This window comes from Ambystoma mexicanum, chromosome 3p, assembly GCF_040938575.1.
Source record: "Ambystoma mexicanum isolate Mex_15411 chromosome 3p, UKY_AmexF1_1, whole genome shotgun sequence".
NCBI classification, from domain to species: Eukaryota; Metazoa; Chordata; class Amphibia; order Caudata; family Ambystomatidae; genus Ambystoma; species Ambystoma mexicanum.
Genome location: NC_090925.1, coordinates 1,052,171,831 through 1,052,187,970, shown reverse-complemented (window position 1 = coordinate 1,052,187,970; position 16,140 = coordinate 1,052,171,831).

The following is a 16,140-nucleotide window of genomic DNA, read 5'->3' as shown; positions in this document are numbered from 1 at the left end:
AGTTTTCAAACTTTTTATAAAATTGAACAGGATTGTTTCTGTACGTATATCATTCGGATGTATACTAATAGATCTTTTCACACTTAACCTCGGGAGAATTGACCTTGTGAGAATTGACCTAATTTAATAGGTCAATTAGGACATATAGTGTTACGCTCATCTGATATGCCTGGGGGCGTCTGGAAGGCTCTGAGATCTGGTACCCTGGATGTGTAGTTGCCCAGAGCTGAATAATGAATCTGCAATTACAGAAGGGAGGATTTGTGATAACTGTCTCTAATGGCTGAATCTCTGACCGATTCCCTTCCCACTAGGTTCTTTTCTCACCTTAGTTATTTGTAGGGTGAGCTATCCGTCCTGCGTTTCTTGTGCAGGGGCGCTTGACGTTTGTTGGTGAGCTGCCCGAGTTGCTTCACTGGTGCAGTACGCCTTCCTTGGGCCCAGGCCTGCTGTGAGCCCGAATCTGTTGGTAGGCAGGTAGGTTTGTTAATTGTAAGTCTTTGTTCTGTTTATGGTGGGAATTCGTTAATGTCTTTATTTCCTTTTCAGGTGCGAAGGTCTTGATGCTGGCGTGCCAGATGGAGAGGCACGGTTCTGGGTAAGAGAAAGCACGAAGCGCAGCACCTTTATTGTCTTTTTAAGCTAACCTGTGTTTTCTTCTTCTTCTCCTCACAGGCCGCTGGAATCCGTGGCACGATGAAACACAGGCCCCCGGAATCTGTTAAGGTAAGTACAGCGCTGTGCGTTTGTTTAATATTGAAAGCGAACCAAAATTTGTCTCTTTTCCTTCGCAGTTGTTGCTGTGGTGCTCCGGATGGAAGTGTGGCGTAGTGCGATGGAATTCAGGTAAGACTGATGTAATTCAGTGTTTTGGAAGCACGCGTTCTAATATTGTTTTTCCCTTTCTCGTTATTGCAGGTCGCAATGTTTCGAACAGCAGCTGTGGTAGCGGTTCGCCGGAAGTCCTTAGGCTAGTACTCACAGGTGAGTGATGTTTCCTCTTCTCTCGGTTTCCACAGATTGCAGCCCAGTTGAGATGCTGAGTGCTGGATGGTGTTTCTCAGGTAAAACAGAATAATCTTGTTCTTGTTCTTGCAGGATTACAGGAAGATGCTGGACACAGTGAGTGTCACGCTGCTGGTTGCAGAATAGCACAAAGCGAACAGCCCTACCTTCCTACATATGAGCCTGGTGCCAAAGGCGCCAGGACTGGCTCCAGCAGCACTTTTTCAGTGGTTTTAAGGCCCTCAGGGTTCTGGTGGGAGACTGCTTGTGGCACAAATTGTGCCCCCTCACAGTGGTCATGACAGCACTCCCCACAAAGGCCCCTCTCATGGTATCCTTCCTGTCCGGTCCGGGTTTGTTGGGGTTATCGAGGTGAAACCTCTTAATCAGACGTGGTGCGTGAATATGTTCACTTGGTTCCCAAGTTTGGTTTGAGGCCCGTACCCTTTCCAGTCTACTAAATGGTATAGCTTAGATCTGGTACGTTTCTAAACCAGGATGTTTTTAACTTCAAATTCAGGCTCTCCATCAACTAGCACAGGTTTTGGTGGTGTTAAGACTCAGGTTCCTGGTTGTACAGGTTTTACAAGTGACACATGGAACACCGGATGAATTTGCATGCTTGGTGGTAAGGCTAACTTGACGGCCAATGGATTTATCACTGATTCGATGGTATAGGGTCCTAGATATCTTGGACGAAAGGTCCGGGTACCTTTTATGGGCACAAGTTTTGATGCCAACCACACTTCATCTCCAACTTGGTAATCGGGAGCTTTCTTTCGATGCCGGTCCGAGAATTTCTTTTGTCTGTCTTTGGCTTGCAGTAAATGTTTATTTGCCCTTTTGAAGGCTTGGGTTATGCTTGTGTGTAGAGTCTTTACCGCTGGCATTTCCAAGGTCGTGGGGGAGTCTAGTTCAGAGGTACGTGGTTGTCTTCCGTATATTGTGTAGAACGGGCTTCGTCCCGTGCTGGTGTGTATGGAGTTATTGTATGCGTATTCCGCTATCCATGACAAGTCTTTCCAATTCTCTTCCACTTGATGCAGCTTGCAACATAGATACTGTTCTAATATCTGGTTTGTTCTTTCTGTTTGTCCATCCGTTTGGGGGTGATGTCTAGTGGATAATCGAACATCAATTTGTGCCATTGTACAACATTTCCTCCAGAAGTTGGATACAAATTGGCTTCCATGATCCGAGATTAGGACTGAGGGGAAACCATGCAGTTTTATAATCTGTTCAAGAAATGCTTTTGCCAGACCCATAGTGTTAGGAAGTCCTTTGAATGGAATGAAATGTGCCATTTTAGAGAACAGGTCTACAACCACCAGAATGGTATTAATACCTTGACAGGGAGGTAAGTCTGTAATAAAATCAAGAGAATGAGTATGCCAGGGAGCCAGTGGAATATCCAGTGGTTGTAGGAGGCCAGCTGGTTTCTGTTTTTGTGATTTATTCTGTGCACATATCCCACAGGATAGAACGAATCCTTACGCCAGATTGGCCACCAATAATTCAGTTTAAACTTGGCTAGAGTCTTAGCAATTCCGGGATGGCCTTCGATCAGGGAATCGTGATAACCAGACATGACCAATTCTTGCAGATCTTTACTTGGTAGGTATAGTCATTCCCTGAAGTAGGGTAATCCATCCAGAACCGTGTGATGTTAATTTTGGGAATTCCATTTCTGCAAGATCTCGGGGTTCATTAAGGTTCGAATCTTATCTTGAAGTTCACTCAAAGTCAATGCGGTGGTAAGTCCCAGTAGTTTATCACTTGGGATGATGGCAACAGGGTCCAGGGTACTGTTCGTTTTCACTTCAACACCCACACAAGACAAGGCATCGGCCTTCCCATTCCGAACTCCCGGTCGGTATGTTATTACGTAATCGTATTCTGCAAAGAATAGAGCCCACCGCAACTGTCGTGATGATTGGGCTTTTGCTGACTTTAGGTATTGAAGGTTTTGGTGATCTGTGCTTACTGTGATTACTGTGATGGTATGTCTGGCACCTAATAGATACTGCCGCCAGGCTTTGAAGGCTGATTTTATTGCCAACAATTCCTTGTGTATAATTGCATAGTTAAGTTCTGGTGGTGAGAATTTACCTGACCAAAAGGCCACGGGGTGTAATTGGCCTGTCTCTGGATCTCTTTGAGAGAGAACTGCTCCCATAGCTATGCTGGAAGCATCAGTTTCGACTACATAGGGGAGATCAGGGCGAGGATGTCGTAAAATTGGCGCGAAGGTGATTCTTTTCTTGAGTTCTTGAAAGGCCTGTTCTGCCTCTTCGGTCCATTGGAATTTATTGTTGTTTTTTCTCAGTAACGATGTGATTGGGTGGACTATCCGTGAGAAATCTGGAATAAATCGGCGATATAAATTTGCAAAGCCGAGCATGCTTTGGGTTCCTTTAAGTGAAGAAGGTGACGGCCAATTAAGGATGGCATCTACTTTGTGTAAATTCATCTTGACTCCCTTTGGCGAGAGAACAAAACCGAGGAACTCAACTTCGGTGACATGGAAGGAGCATTTCTCGAGTTTAGCATACAGTTTGTGCTGGCAAAGTTTTGCAAGGACTGAGCGAACATGTTCCACATGATCTCTTTCAGACAGGAAATACACCAGGATGTCGTCAATATAGATCAGGGCACAGACATCGATTAATTCCCATTCACGTAATACATCATTCATGAAGCATTGGAACGCTGCGGGAGCGTTGCACAGCCCGAAAGGCATTACCTGATATTCGTATAGGCCATACTTGGTGCAAAATGTGTTTTTCCATTCAACCCCTTTCTTAACACGTACAAGGTGGTATGCTCCTCAGGTGCGAAGGTCTTGATGCTGGCGTGCCGGATGGAGAGGCACGTTTCTAGGTAAGAGAAAGCACGAAGCGCAGCGCCTTTATTGTCTTTTTAAGATAACCTGTGTTTTCTTCTTCTTCTCCTCTCAGGCCGCTGTGGTGCTGCGAGTGGATGAGAGCACTATGAAAAACAGGCCCCCGGAATCCGTTAAGGTGAGTACAGCGCTGTGCGGTTGTTTAATATTGAAAGCGAACCTGAATATGTCTCTTTTCCTTTGCAGATGTTGCTGTGGTGCTCCGGATTGAAGCGTGGCGTAGCGCAATGGAATTCAGGTAAGACTGATGGAATTTGATGTTTTGGAAGCGTGCGTTCTAATATTGTTTTTCCCTTTCTCGTTATTGCAGGTCGCAATGTTCGAACAGCAGCTGCAGTAGCGGTTCGCCGGAAGTCCTTAAGCTATTATTCAAAGGTGAGTGATTTTTCTTCTTCTCTCGGTTTCCACAGATTGCAGCCCAGTTGAGATGCTGAGTGCTGGATGGTATTTCTCAGGTAAAATATAATAATCTTGTTCTTGTTCTTGCAGGATTATAGGAAGATGCTGAAGACCAGGAGCTGAACACGGTGAGCGTCATGCTGCTGGTTGCAGAATAACACGAAGCGTGTTCTGCAGTCAGGGTGTGGTTTATATAGCCCAGGTAAAGTAGTACCAGGGAAAGTAGTTCCTGGCCTGCCACACCCAAAACACTAGACCGCATGGCTTGGTTCTTAAAACTAGTCTGTGTGGGTGCTTCCATGTTGGAATTAAAGGCCCATGTACATAAATGGGACCTAGTTTGAACAGCCCTTCCTTCCTACATATGAGCCTGATGCCAAAGACGCCAGGACTGGCTCCATGAGCCCTTTTGCAGTGGTTTTAAGGTCCTCAGGGTTCTGGGGGGGAGCCTGCTTGTGGCACAACTTGTGCCCCCTCACAGTGGTCATGTCATGTAGGCAGGGGGAAACCCCCCGCAACCCCTAACCCAATATGAAACCGCCCACCCAATCCCCTTATATTATTTATAATCCAAACCAACCCAATGCATATATAAAATAAATAAAATAATATAAAGATCAATTGTGCAGAAGGTCAATTAGGACCACTATAATTAGGTCAGTTAGGAACAAAGGTCAATTGTAAAAGGTCAATTTGTGTAATTATTATTATTTGTTATTATTGGATTATTTGTTATGCGCAACCAATTTGGCCCGGGGTCACACCGGTGCAGATCATGCACCAAGCACATCCAAAAACTAGGGATTTGACCCAACTTATTTAAAAAGGTGAGTCCTGAGTTTATTTTTAAACTCCCTGATTGTCCTGCAATTTCTTATAGGAGGTACGCGACCAGAACACACCCTTTATCACTAATTCCAGCAAGGTTTTAGCACCCTCGAAGTTCCTATCTCCATTAGAGCGAAGTGAACCCAATACCTGCCTAATTTTGTGTCTATTGGCAATGTAAGCTGGCACCTCACCAGAGAGTGCCTTGTACGTAATGGTGAGCAGTCTAAACTCCACTCTTTCCTCAATTGGCAACCAGTGCAGCTTTCTTCTTACCTCAGACACATGTGCATATTTACGTAGCCCCAAAATGGCTCTTATTGCACTATTCTGCACTACTTGAAGTTTTTTTAATTCAGCCTTATTTACTTCAATAAGGAGTGATCCGTAGTAATCTATTTTTGCAGATATAGTGGCTCTAGCAATGTTTTCACACCCAGCTGTGACAGAAATGGTTGTATGTGTTCAAGAAGCCTAATGTAATAGGCCGATGATGTCACCAAATTATTAACATGAGCGGACATCCTCAGGGATTGATTGAATGCAATTCCAAGAATTTTGATTGTTTCCTTAACCTGAATGTCATAGTCTGCAATACGAAATGATTGGTATTCTGCTGCCAGTTTGCTGAGTCTGGCTTTAGAGCCGACCAGCGTAAGCTCTGTTTTCCCATGTTTGAGGGCCATGCCATTAGCATCCATCCAATCACAAATTAAATCATATATTTCTGCCACCATGGTGGCGTCCTGCTCATAATTCCCTGAAAGCGTAATAAGGCACTGAGAATCGTCAGCATAATTCGAAAAACAAATATTCTTTTTTTGGAGAGCATCCAAAAAAAAGGAACCGTAAGTAAGTTATATAAAATTGGGGACAGTGCTGCTCCCTGCGGTATACCATAACTCATTGCTACTGGATGTGTCTCTGCTTGATTGCTGCATCCACGCATTGTCCTTGAACCTAAAAAAGACTGCACCAATTTCTTGCAGTGTCAATAAAATTGGCTCCATTCTCCAACCTCTCCAGGAGGAGCTGATGTTCCACCAAATCGAATGCCGCTGAAAGATCCAAGGACAACAATAACATGGTGGATCCTTCGTTGATTTTTGACATCATACTTAATTTGAGTTCCAGGAGAGCTGACTCTGTACTATAACCAGGACGGAAGCCGGATTATTATTCAGAATTGGGTATTCCTTGATATTAGTCACCAGCTGTTCATATGCTACTCTATCCATATTTTTTAGGATAAATGGGGAGTTAGTAATTGGCCGATAGTTTTTGCCTCTCCAGGGTCTAGGTCGAATTTATTTAGACAAGTGGTAATCCAAGCACCCTTAAGCCTAGTAGGGATTTTAACCTCTTTAAATGATGTATTGACAATCTTAGTTAGAGAGCCAATGAGCAGTTCCGAACAAGCTTTAATGGCTGTAGCTGGGAATTGGTCGCCTTTGCAAGGGGACATCTTCAATGTGGCGAGAATGACCCTAAATTCATCCTCACATATATTCTTGAAGCTAAACTCTGGTATTGGTCAGGACCTATTGTTGATTTGCCCAAATTCAGGTGGATATATAGGACATATTTTTCTTGTTTTTATCAAGTCCTTCTTTTATTTTCGTATTCTTATCAATCATAGCTGTTGTAAATGTGTACACCACTCCTGATTTTTATCCGTAATACCTATCCTTCGGCAGATTGTTCCATGCCATTGAAGCCTGCACAGAAAAGGACTATCCAGCTCCTCTGACACGTTTGCTGTATGGTACAATCATACGTACTTCCTCACTGAGTCTGGTAGCTCTTTTAGCAGTATGTACTTTGATGTGATTTTTCAAATACCTAGGTGCTTGTCCATAACAATACTTATGTACGATAATTAGAGCCTTGAACTGAATCCTGACTTTCACTGGAAGCCAGTGAAGACTTCTCCTGTGTTCCAAACTAGGTTCCCGCCTATTCACAGTTCTTATCAGAAGAACTGCATCATTTTGCAGGACTTGAAGAGTGCCTAGACTGCCTTTGTTGGCGCCAAGATGGAGGGCGCTACAGTAATCTATTCTGAGCATGACCATAGCTCTGACCAGGTTTTCACAATTAGATACTGAAACATAGGGTTTCATCAGTCGTAATAATCTCAGATGGTACTGGGTTGTGTTCACTGTATGTTGAATGTGAGCCTCTGAACTGAAAGCAGCTTCAAAGATGACTCCCAGGATTTTCCTCTTAGGGGAGTGAGGAATATGATGATTATTAATAGACAAGCCAGCATACAACATCTCAAGCTTCCTTCTAGCTTGGGGTGATCCGAAGATCAACAGCTCTGTTTTCACTGCATTTGTCATCCAACTTTGGATTTCTTTGTACATTTATGTCACTCTCTTCAAGTTGTTTTCATAAATACTGCTTAGCTCTATAACTAGCTAAGTGTCATCAGCGTAATTTGAAAAATAGACACCAAGCCTCTCAAGTAAGGCACAAAAGGGTTGGCAGTAGATATTAAAGAGTGAACGGGACAGACAGGCACCATGTGGGGCCCTGCACTTCAAAGTTTCATAAGGAGAGCAGTCATCAGCCCAGACTACTCTAGATGTTCTTTTATCAAGAAAGGATGCAAACCAAGCGGTTGCCTCCTCCAAACATCCTCCGACTTGTTTGAGCCTCTTTAGAAGTTGTTCGTAGTCCACTAAGTCGAAGGATGCTGAACGATCTAATAATATCAGCAGCCTCGCTTTGCCCTTATCCATAAAGAGGAGCATCTCCATCTGATGATCCAGGAGAGCACTTTCGGGACCATGATGGGCTCTGAAACCGGATTGTCTCCAATGCAGTGCCTGTACATTTTCCAGATGTGCTTGGAATTGGGCTGCGGCAAGCTTATCAATAACTTTCAAAAGGAAAGGAGCATTGGAAATAGGTCTTAGGTTTGTGTAGTATTTACGGTCTATGGCAGATTTTGTATTAGTGGGGTCACTGCCATCGTTTTAAGGGCACGGGGTACTTGATTTGTTCTAAGAAGAATTTGCCAGGCAAGTAATGAAAGGGACAAATAGTTCACAATGCTCCAGAATAATTTTCTCCCACACAGGTAGAAGGTTTCAGATGATTTCAAAATCTTAGTTACTTCTTCAGTACTGGTTGGTTTAAATGAGAAACTTGGTTGCTTTATCAACGACCTTTGAGACTCATTCTCTGCACAGGAATCAGCAATCAACTGGTCTTTGCTTTCAGTGATCTTGGTATGTGCCTTCGATATTGTATCTGCATAGGTCTTCTGAATGTCAATGCAGTCAGTCAGTAGGGAGACTGGCGCATGGCATAGCTTTCGGCTTTTCCAATTCTCTAAGGATCTCAAAAATGTTCTTGGAGTCATATTTAGCATTAACAATGTGTTGGTCAAAATAATTTCTCATAGACAAAATTATTTCTGCACGATTTGCTTTCTCCAAAACGTTCCAGGCATCCCTATTCGCCAGAGTTGGTGTTTTTTCAGCTTTACGTTTTTCTTTTTTTGTGAATTTTTTTTAATGCTGGACCAAGCCATTTATGACTTGTTGATTTCGTTCTCAAAAACTTGACTTTATTAGGAACAACTGCGCATGTGCTGCGAAACTGTCACCAAGTCTTTCCTTATTTTCTGATGTTCTTTTTTTTAGGCTGAATTCTTGAGTGTATCAGAGTGCAGAAGGTTTAGGTTTGAGGGTCCATGGTTTCCCTGGTTCATGGCAGTTGATGTTGCTTGCGAGGGTGGTGTTGAGTACTTGGAGTAGTGAGTCACAGGGCCTCATTACACGGAAGGCGGTGAGCCATGGCGCTATTAGCGCCATGGCTCATGCCGGTAAAATACCGGCACCGCCTTGGCGGAAAGGGGATTTACCGCCCCATCCCAAGGTTGGTGGGGCGGTAAATCCCCCTTCCGCCATTGCCCTTCCCCATTCCCATTTCTGCCCCATAGGGCTCTATGGGAATGGGGAAGGCGCTCATTACGGCACCGCAATTTTGCGGTGCCCTAATTAGCTCCGAGGTCCCTTAGCGGGTTGGTTTTTAACGCCTGCAAAAAGCAGGCGTTGAAGCACCAACCCGCTAAGGGACCTTGTAGTAAGGCGGTAGGGATTTACCGGTACCGGTATTTTACCGGTACCGGTAAATCCCTACCGTCATCCGTGTAATGAGGCCCACAGTCTTTTTTCATCTGGGGCAAATCGACCCATATGATGTGGATGCTCACACAGTCTTTTGTGAGCGCTTCCGCTGGGAGTCAATAATCTGAAGGTCTGTTTGCTGTGTTTCCAATGGCTGTGCTTAATTGGTGTGGTATGACTGATGTCAAAGGGGATTTCTAGATGGTCCAACCGGTCGAGTGGAAATGGAGATTTGTGACAGAAAAAAAATGATTTTGCATTGTGATGGTAGGTGGGGAAAGATCTGGGTAGGTTGAAAATGGTGTATGTTGCAAATATGAGGATTTTATGAAGGGGAGCAACAGTGTAGTGGGTAGCTCAGGAAGTAGGCTCATGTATTAGTTCAGTCTGCTGAGCACAAGAGTAGAGATAGTTGTTTTAGTTAAGTGGTGTGTCAGATGTAGGTGGATTTTTCCATTGTTTAGGAGGTTGAGTCTGGCTGCAGTATCCATAATGAACTGGTAGAGATTCAAACCACTGTTATGAAAAACGCCAAGGTTGCAAGTGTTGGGTATAGGGGTGAGGAGTTCATGGGGGACAAGAGATGGGAGAGGAGAGAGTGGGGTTAGCATTGGAGGAAGGGAGAAAGATGACATCCATCTTTAAAATGTTTATGTTGAGGCAGTATATAGCCATTCACTGGTGGATGGCTGTTAGGCAGTTGGTGATTCGTTCAGAGGTTGCAGGGTGAGGGAACGAAGGAGAAGAATATCTGAGTATTGTCCGCAAAATATTGGTGGTTATAGCCAAAGAAGGGCATGAGTTTACCAAGGGGGGAGGTATATAGGATGAAGAGAAGTGTCCCTGGAGTGATCCTTGAGAGACATCCAGGGGAAGCGGTTTGGGGAGGCAGTGCTGGAGTCCCATGAGATAGAGAAAGAGACGTCAGAGTGATAAGTGAACAACCAGTCAGGTGCTGTGCTCTTGAAGCCAAGCAGGGAAAGAGTGTAAGGGAAGGGGTGATAATCCACAGTTTCAAAGATGGCTGAGAGGCCTACAAGATGGTGCAGGATGAGAATTTTGCATGCCCTTTAGCCCCTTGAGGGTATACTCTTTTTTAAGTGTTGTGGGGAAATGGTTCCAGAATTTGAGAACCAATACTGCGAGGGGTTTCCCTTTGGCTTTCAGTCTTTTGAACCTGTGTGTAGCTAGGCCGTTTCCCTCTGGTGAGTTTAGCAGTGTGGTAGGTACATATTAGTTTATGTAACAATTCAGGTACTTACGGCAATGTTATGGAGGATTCTGAAAGAAATACAGTTCATTTTGTGTGTCATTCTCTTTGCAACGGGAAGCCAGTTGAGGTTTTTCAGTTCTGGTGAGATATAATCACAGATTCTTTACCTGCTGCAGTGAGATGGTGCTGTACCCATGATGTACCCGTGATGGAAAGGCATTTGAAGGTTAATGTCACCAGGTTTGCATCTTAGAGGTATTAAGGCATATATTATTATCTATGGTCCAATTCTGGATTGACTGGCGGTGTTCAGTTGTTTGCCAATTGTTGTTGTAGGGTTCCAGGCCCAATAGTACCTGAGAATCATTCAAAGATTATTGCAATGATTTTGAGAAGAGTTTGATAATGTCTACTACAGGTTTCATGTAAACATTCAATAGGCCTGGGAATAAGATGGAGTCTCAAGGGACAACACACCGTAACAGGAAAATGGTGGAGTTGATGTCTCTCATTAAAGCACTCAGGTTTCGATAGTCAAGGTGGTTGGTGATCCACTCCAATGATTCCCATCTGAACTATTACTCTTTATATGTGTCACATGGTTGCCTGTATCTTAGGCAGCCTATAGATAGATCTAAAGGTAATAGCGTTGTTGGTGGTTTTTTTAGAATTTCTTATTTCATTAAACAGACTTGTTTCGGTATTCCTGTTTAAGCGAAAATAAGATTGCTTTTTTATTAAGCAGAAGGTTCTTTTCATTGGGTAGGACCCATTGAGGGGTAAGGATTTTTTCTAGGATTTTAGCAATTAAATGACTGTCAGATATGGGTCTGTAGTTTTAGGGTATACCTGGAACAGCAGTAAACAGTTTAATTTTTTATTTTTTATTTTGCCATTTATATATCGCACCTAACCCTAAGGCATCTTGTCGCTTTGGCTTAAGATGATTAGTTACATGATTTTCTTGTAATTTTTACAAACATTGCTTATGATAGTTTCATTGTATTATTGCATGCACAGCAGAAGGTGGTGTTTACAAGGGATGTTATGGTGACAGCCTTTAGGGAAGTTGGGATAGTGCCTGATGTTTGTGATGTTATACACAGTTCAGTCAGTGGTTCTGCCAAGTAAGCTATCTTTTCTTTGATCAGGGTGCAACAGTAATTTTCCAAAATGTTCTATGTGTCATAGTACTGCATTAATGTATTCAGAATTTAAAGGCATTTTTAAATACACTTTATCTTGGAAGCAGAGTTAAAGGGCCTCATCACGAGTTGGGCGGTAACGCCGGCGGTAATAGCCCTACTGCCAAATCCCCCGGTGCTAATAGCGCAGGATCACGGGTTCGGCGTAATGGTATTGCCCATTCCCCACTGAGCCCATTCAGGAATTCCCCATTGGGCTCAATGGGGAATTTTCGCACTCTTACCGCCGGCGGATTTCCCCCCGGCGGTAATAGCATGAATGTTCGGCAGATTTCCCCCCAGCTCAGAGCTGGGGAGAAATCCGCCGAAGCCCTTATTTGGCAGACCCTTAAATCTGGTGGTAATAGCGCTACCGCCAGATTTAAGGGTTACAGCCAAACTTGTGATGAGGCCCAAAGTCTTCTTATTAATGAGCGGTTATTAGCCACCACCACGGGCCAACACTGCCAGCAAAGCAAGCAGCCCAAGTTCATGGTCTAAGCAGTGGATAATAATGCCAATAGCACCCACAGAGTCCATGTAGAATGTTGATGACTTTGACGTCATCAACACAGAATAATGGTTTTGGCTGTACAATGCATCTTTGTGGACAGTCCGGGGGGAAATGAAGCCATGGTAGAAGGGTAACTCCAAAATATGAAAAAACAGCTGCAAGGAGAGTCAATGCACTTTGTCAGAAGACGCGAGTGTAATGCACATGGCCGGAAGGGGTTAGTCAGCTTCATGAAGCTGAAAACTAACAATTTCTTGCTGGACTCAGTACTATGACACATAGAACATTTTGGAAAATTACTGTTGCACCCTGATCAAAGAAAAGATAGCTTACTTGGAAGAACCACTTACAGCTTTTATACACAGAAGTACATGATTTACATAATTACTCATTCTAGTTAAACATCACACCACAATCCCCATTGGCTAACCCTATAGATAAAATCTAATTATCCCTTACATTTTCTTATCCCATTGGATACATGCTACTAAGCATAATTCCCTTTTCACATGGTCTCTTACATCCTGAAACATAATCAGTTTATTAACTCAGAATAGTTAAATTGTCCCATTTATCAGAGAAACCTTAACCCCATACGTGATGTGGAAGGGTTTTGTCAGAATTCTTCAAAATAAGAGGAGGGAGAGAAACACATAATCATTCTTTTGATCAAGCGATAAGCATCCTATTGTCCCAGACATGCTGGTGTCCCATATTATTCCTTCCACATTCCTGCACGTCACCTTATTTGCGACTACCATCTCAGATCATACAGCCTCCAGCACAAATCTTACTTATCTTCCTGAGAGTCCAAACGAAACCCATAAAACACCAGAAAACTCCAGCACCACTTCCATTTGTTTTTGTAACTAACCCAAATTCAACCCATCATTTGGCCAGACTTATCAACAACTCCATCCTCCCAAGAAGATTATTCCCTGTATCCATAAACCCATCTAGTCATAAACCCACAGTCTGATGGCACTTCATTTCGTCCTCGTCTCAAGTGACCATTTGATGTTATCAACATATGCCCAATGCAGTCTGCTTCCTTCCCCCCTTCCTTGACCTGGTCACCCAGCTTTCCCGGCCAAGCAAACTTCATCAGCATAAACCAAAGACTCTGCGGCCTACATAAACTCCAGCTATAGGAGAAATGCGATCTGCGATATTTCCATATTACTCGCAACAAACCCCTACTTTCATCATATCCCAAAACATGTCTTCAGTCTAAGCCATTGTCAAGTCCCACATTTACGTTGTTCAAGACTGCTGCATCCCCTCACAGTGGTGTCCACTTTAGCAGACATCTATTCTCACAAGCGCAAAGCTCCTTTCTTCCCACCTCTAGGCACTACACATTGTGCATCGCACAATAACATTGTTCCCACATGACTTCTAATTATGTTACTACATGATGCAAATCTAAAATGTATCCAGAAATAAACACAAGTAACACTTATCCCAAATTCTACAACTACATCGAACACATACAAAATTGCAACATTGCATCTAACGGAACCGCATCATTGATCTAATACAGCGTGTGCAACGCAAACCTTTTTCCCGCATTGGGACATTGACCGTGCATCCCAAGACCAGTCATTTGCGATACATCATGTAGAGTCAAAAATTCAAATAACATATCGGAAGTGAGATCATACCGTAGCTTCTCATAACAAATTGGGATGTTAAGATGAATGTTAGTCTGAGCAACGTGATCACTTTAAGCATGAATAACCATGTTCCCCATTTATCATTTTCTATGATGGTAGTGGACTTGCGACTAGCTAACCTGTCTAGCACACATATTTCATTGTTGGCAGGATTATTGCAAAAATATTTGGGAGCAATAGTCAGTTGATCCTCATATTATTAAAATTCACAAGTGACATCTTTAAAAAAATCAGTGCAGTTGTCAACAGGTAATAACAAAATAAATGTATACTTGGCTGGAATGGGCATATCAAAATTCAAATCTTACAACAATTGAACATCTTCAGATCACCAATTTTGAATATAGAGATCAGTTCTCTCTATGTTGGTGGTTTGAGTAATGGAGCTTCATTATGAAAAAACAATCTATTCTAATTTTATGGAGAATTTAAATGAGTCCAAATATATTTCAGTAATATCCAAAACCTTTGCTTGGCGCAAACAAGAGGCTCTCCTCTTCAACCACTAATTTGTCATCGTTAAAGTACTTGGTCTTAAAGATTAAGTTTAGAAGAAATAACAATAATTTATTTAACATGAAGCTTACATGTATTAACAGTAAATCACGTTTTACATTTCTTAATTTGGAGATTTATATCAAACATGTAAAGATTTATAGTCGCACATATAAGAAGCCTTCAGATGTAAACTCTGTCTTCCACACTACCAGAAATCATCCCCAAAGTTTCACTCATAGAGTCCCAGTAGGTGACTGTGCTAGGGCTAAGAGAAACTTCAACGAGGCAGTAGAAAATTATAAGGACATGGACATCATAACTAACAGTTTTAAATCAAGAGGTCATTAGGTATAATGTTATTGATTTAAGAGACAGGAAGTGTATGGGAGGATAGGTCCATGGGACCCCCTCCCCAACATGCCCCACCTGCGTGAGGCTCATGGCTCGTCAGAGGCCCACCATGCACCTGTGCTCAGGCGACAGGGTGGCTGCTGATCGACACACAGGGCCAATCAATTGTACTGTAATACACCACGGACACCATTTTAAAAGCTTCAAGACTCCATTTTAGATAGAAACAACCAAAACCCCAGTGAAACAGTCTGCTTGCAAAAACTGCAGCTTGGCCCCCGCTCACTGTGCACAGAGAATCATGCACTCCCCCAGTGCCTCCACCCCATGGCAGATCTGCTGGAGGCCCGTTCTCACAAGCAACCAGACACAAGCAAATATCAAAACAAACACTGTATCATTTACCTTCCGCAGTACATCACTGTCCCCGAAGTGACCTGACTCGCGGTTCAAGTCTGGAAAATAACAAGAACCATCCCAATTGAACAGGCCTCGACCAAGCATCTAACCCCTAACATTTAAAATATATGGTGTCAATACCCTCCCTGTATGAACCCCTGCCTATGTTCCCCAAATGAAGTGTTAACCACATACCAAAGCCGAACGATTCACAGAGTGGTGTCTAAATAATAACACGGGTGTTGGGGAAGGGATAAAAGTTTATAGTACTGTTAAAGCAAGAATGACCTCCGCCTGTCGTAAGACACCATGTGCCTTGCAGATTCAATGAAAGGGCTTGATACAGCCCACCTAGTGCTAACTTACAATTGCTGCTAATGTACAAAGGAAGGCGAAAAAGCATTACTGGGAGTACTTTTGTGTCATACAGTGGGACACGTTTAATTGTTATGACAAGAATGTAAATGTACAATCATAAATGAACGTATTGCTTCTATGCTCCTGAGGACACAACCAAACCTAGTGCTACCTCATGTGTTATCTATCCATCTGTTGCCTTGTGTAACTGCTAAAATGTATTCAACTAATGTTATGTGATATATGTAACACTGCCAGACTCTCATAGTCGCATATGAGGAAGTACATGAATGTATAAACACTAGAATTGTGTAATCATCCTAATATTACTAACTTTACTAACCGTCCCCTCGTATGGTATAGTGTGCAGCCCAGGCACAGAGAATTGCGTATAACCACAAGGCCATCTCCCCCTCCTCCTGTCAAGGCCCGCCAGGGCTTGCTGGTGCGCGGGCAGCACAGCCTCACCTCCCCTCATTCAGTTGGACCAGCTTCAAGTATTCACCTCCCCCATATCCGAGGCCGCCATGGTTGGCCAAATGAAGTATTTACAACCTGGTCCTAAACCCCACCGCCTCAAGGGGCCAAAGGTGCACCCTCACTGATCCAGTAGTACTCCAGCTCACCCCAAGTTAATGGGACTTGGGGAATAGATATTCAACCGTGTACTAA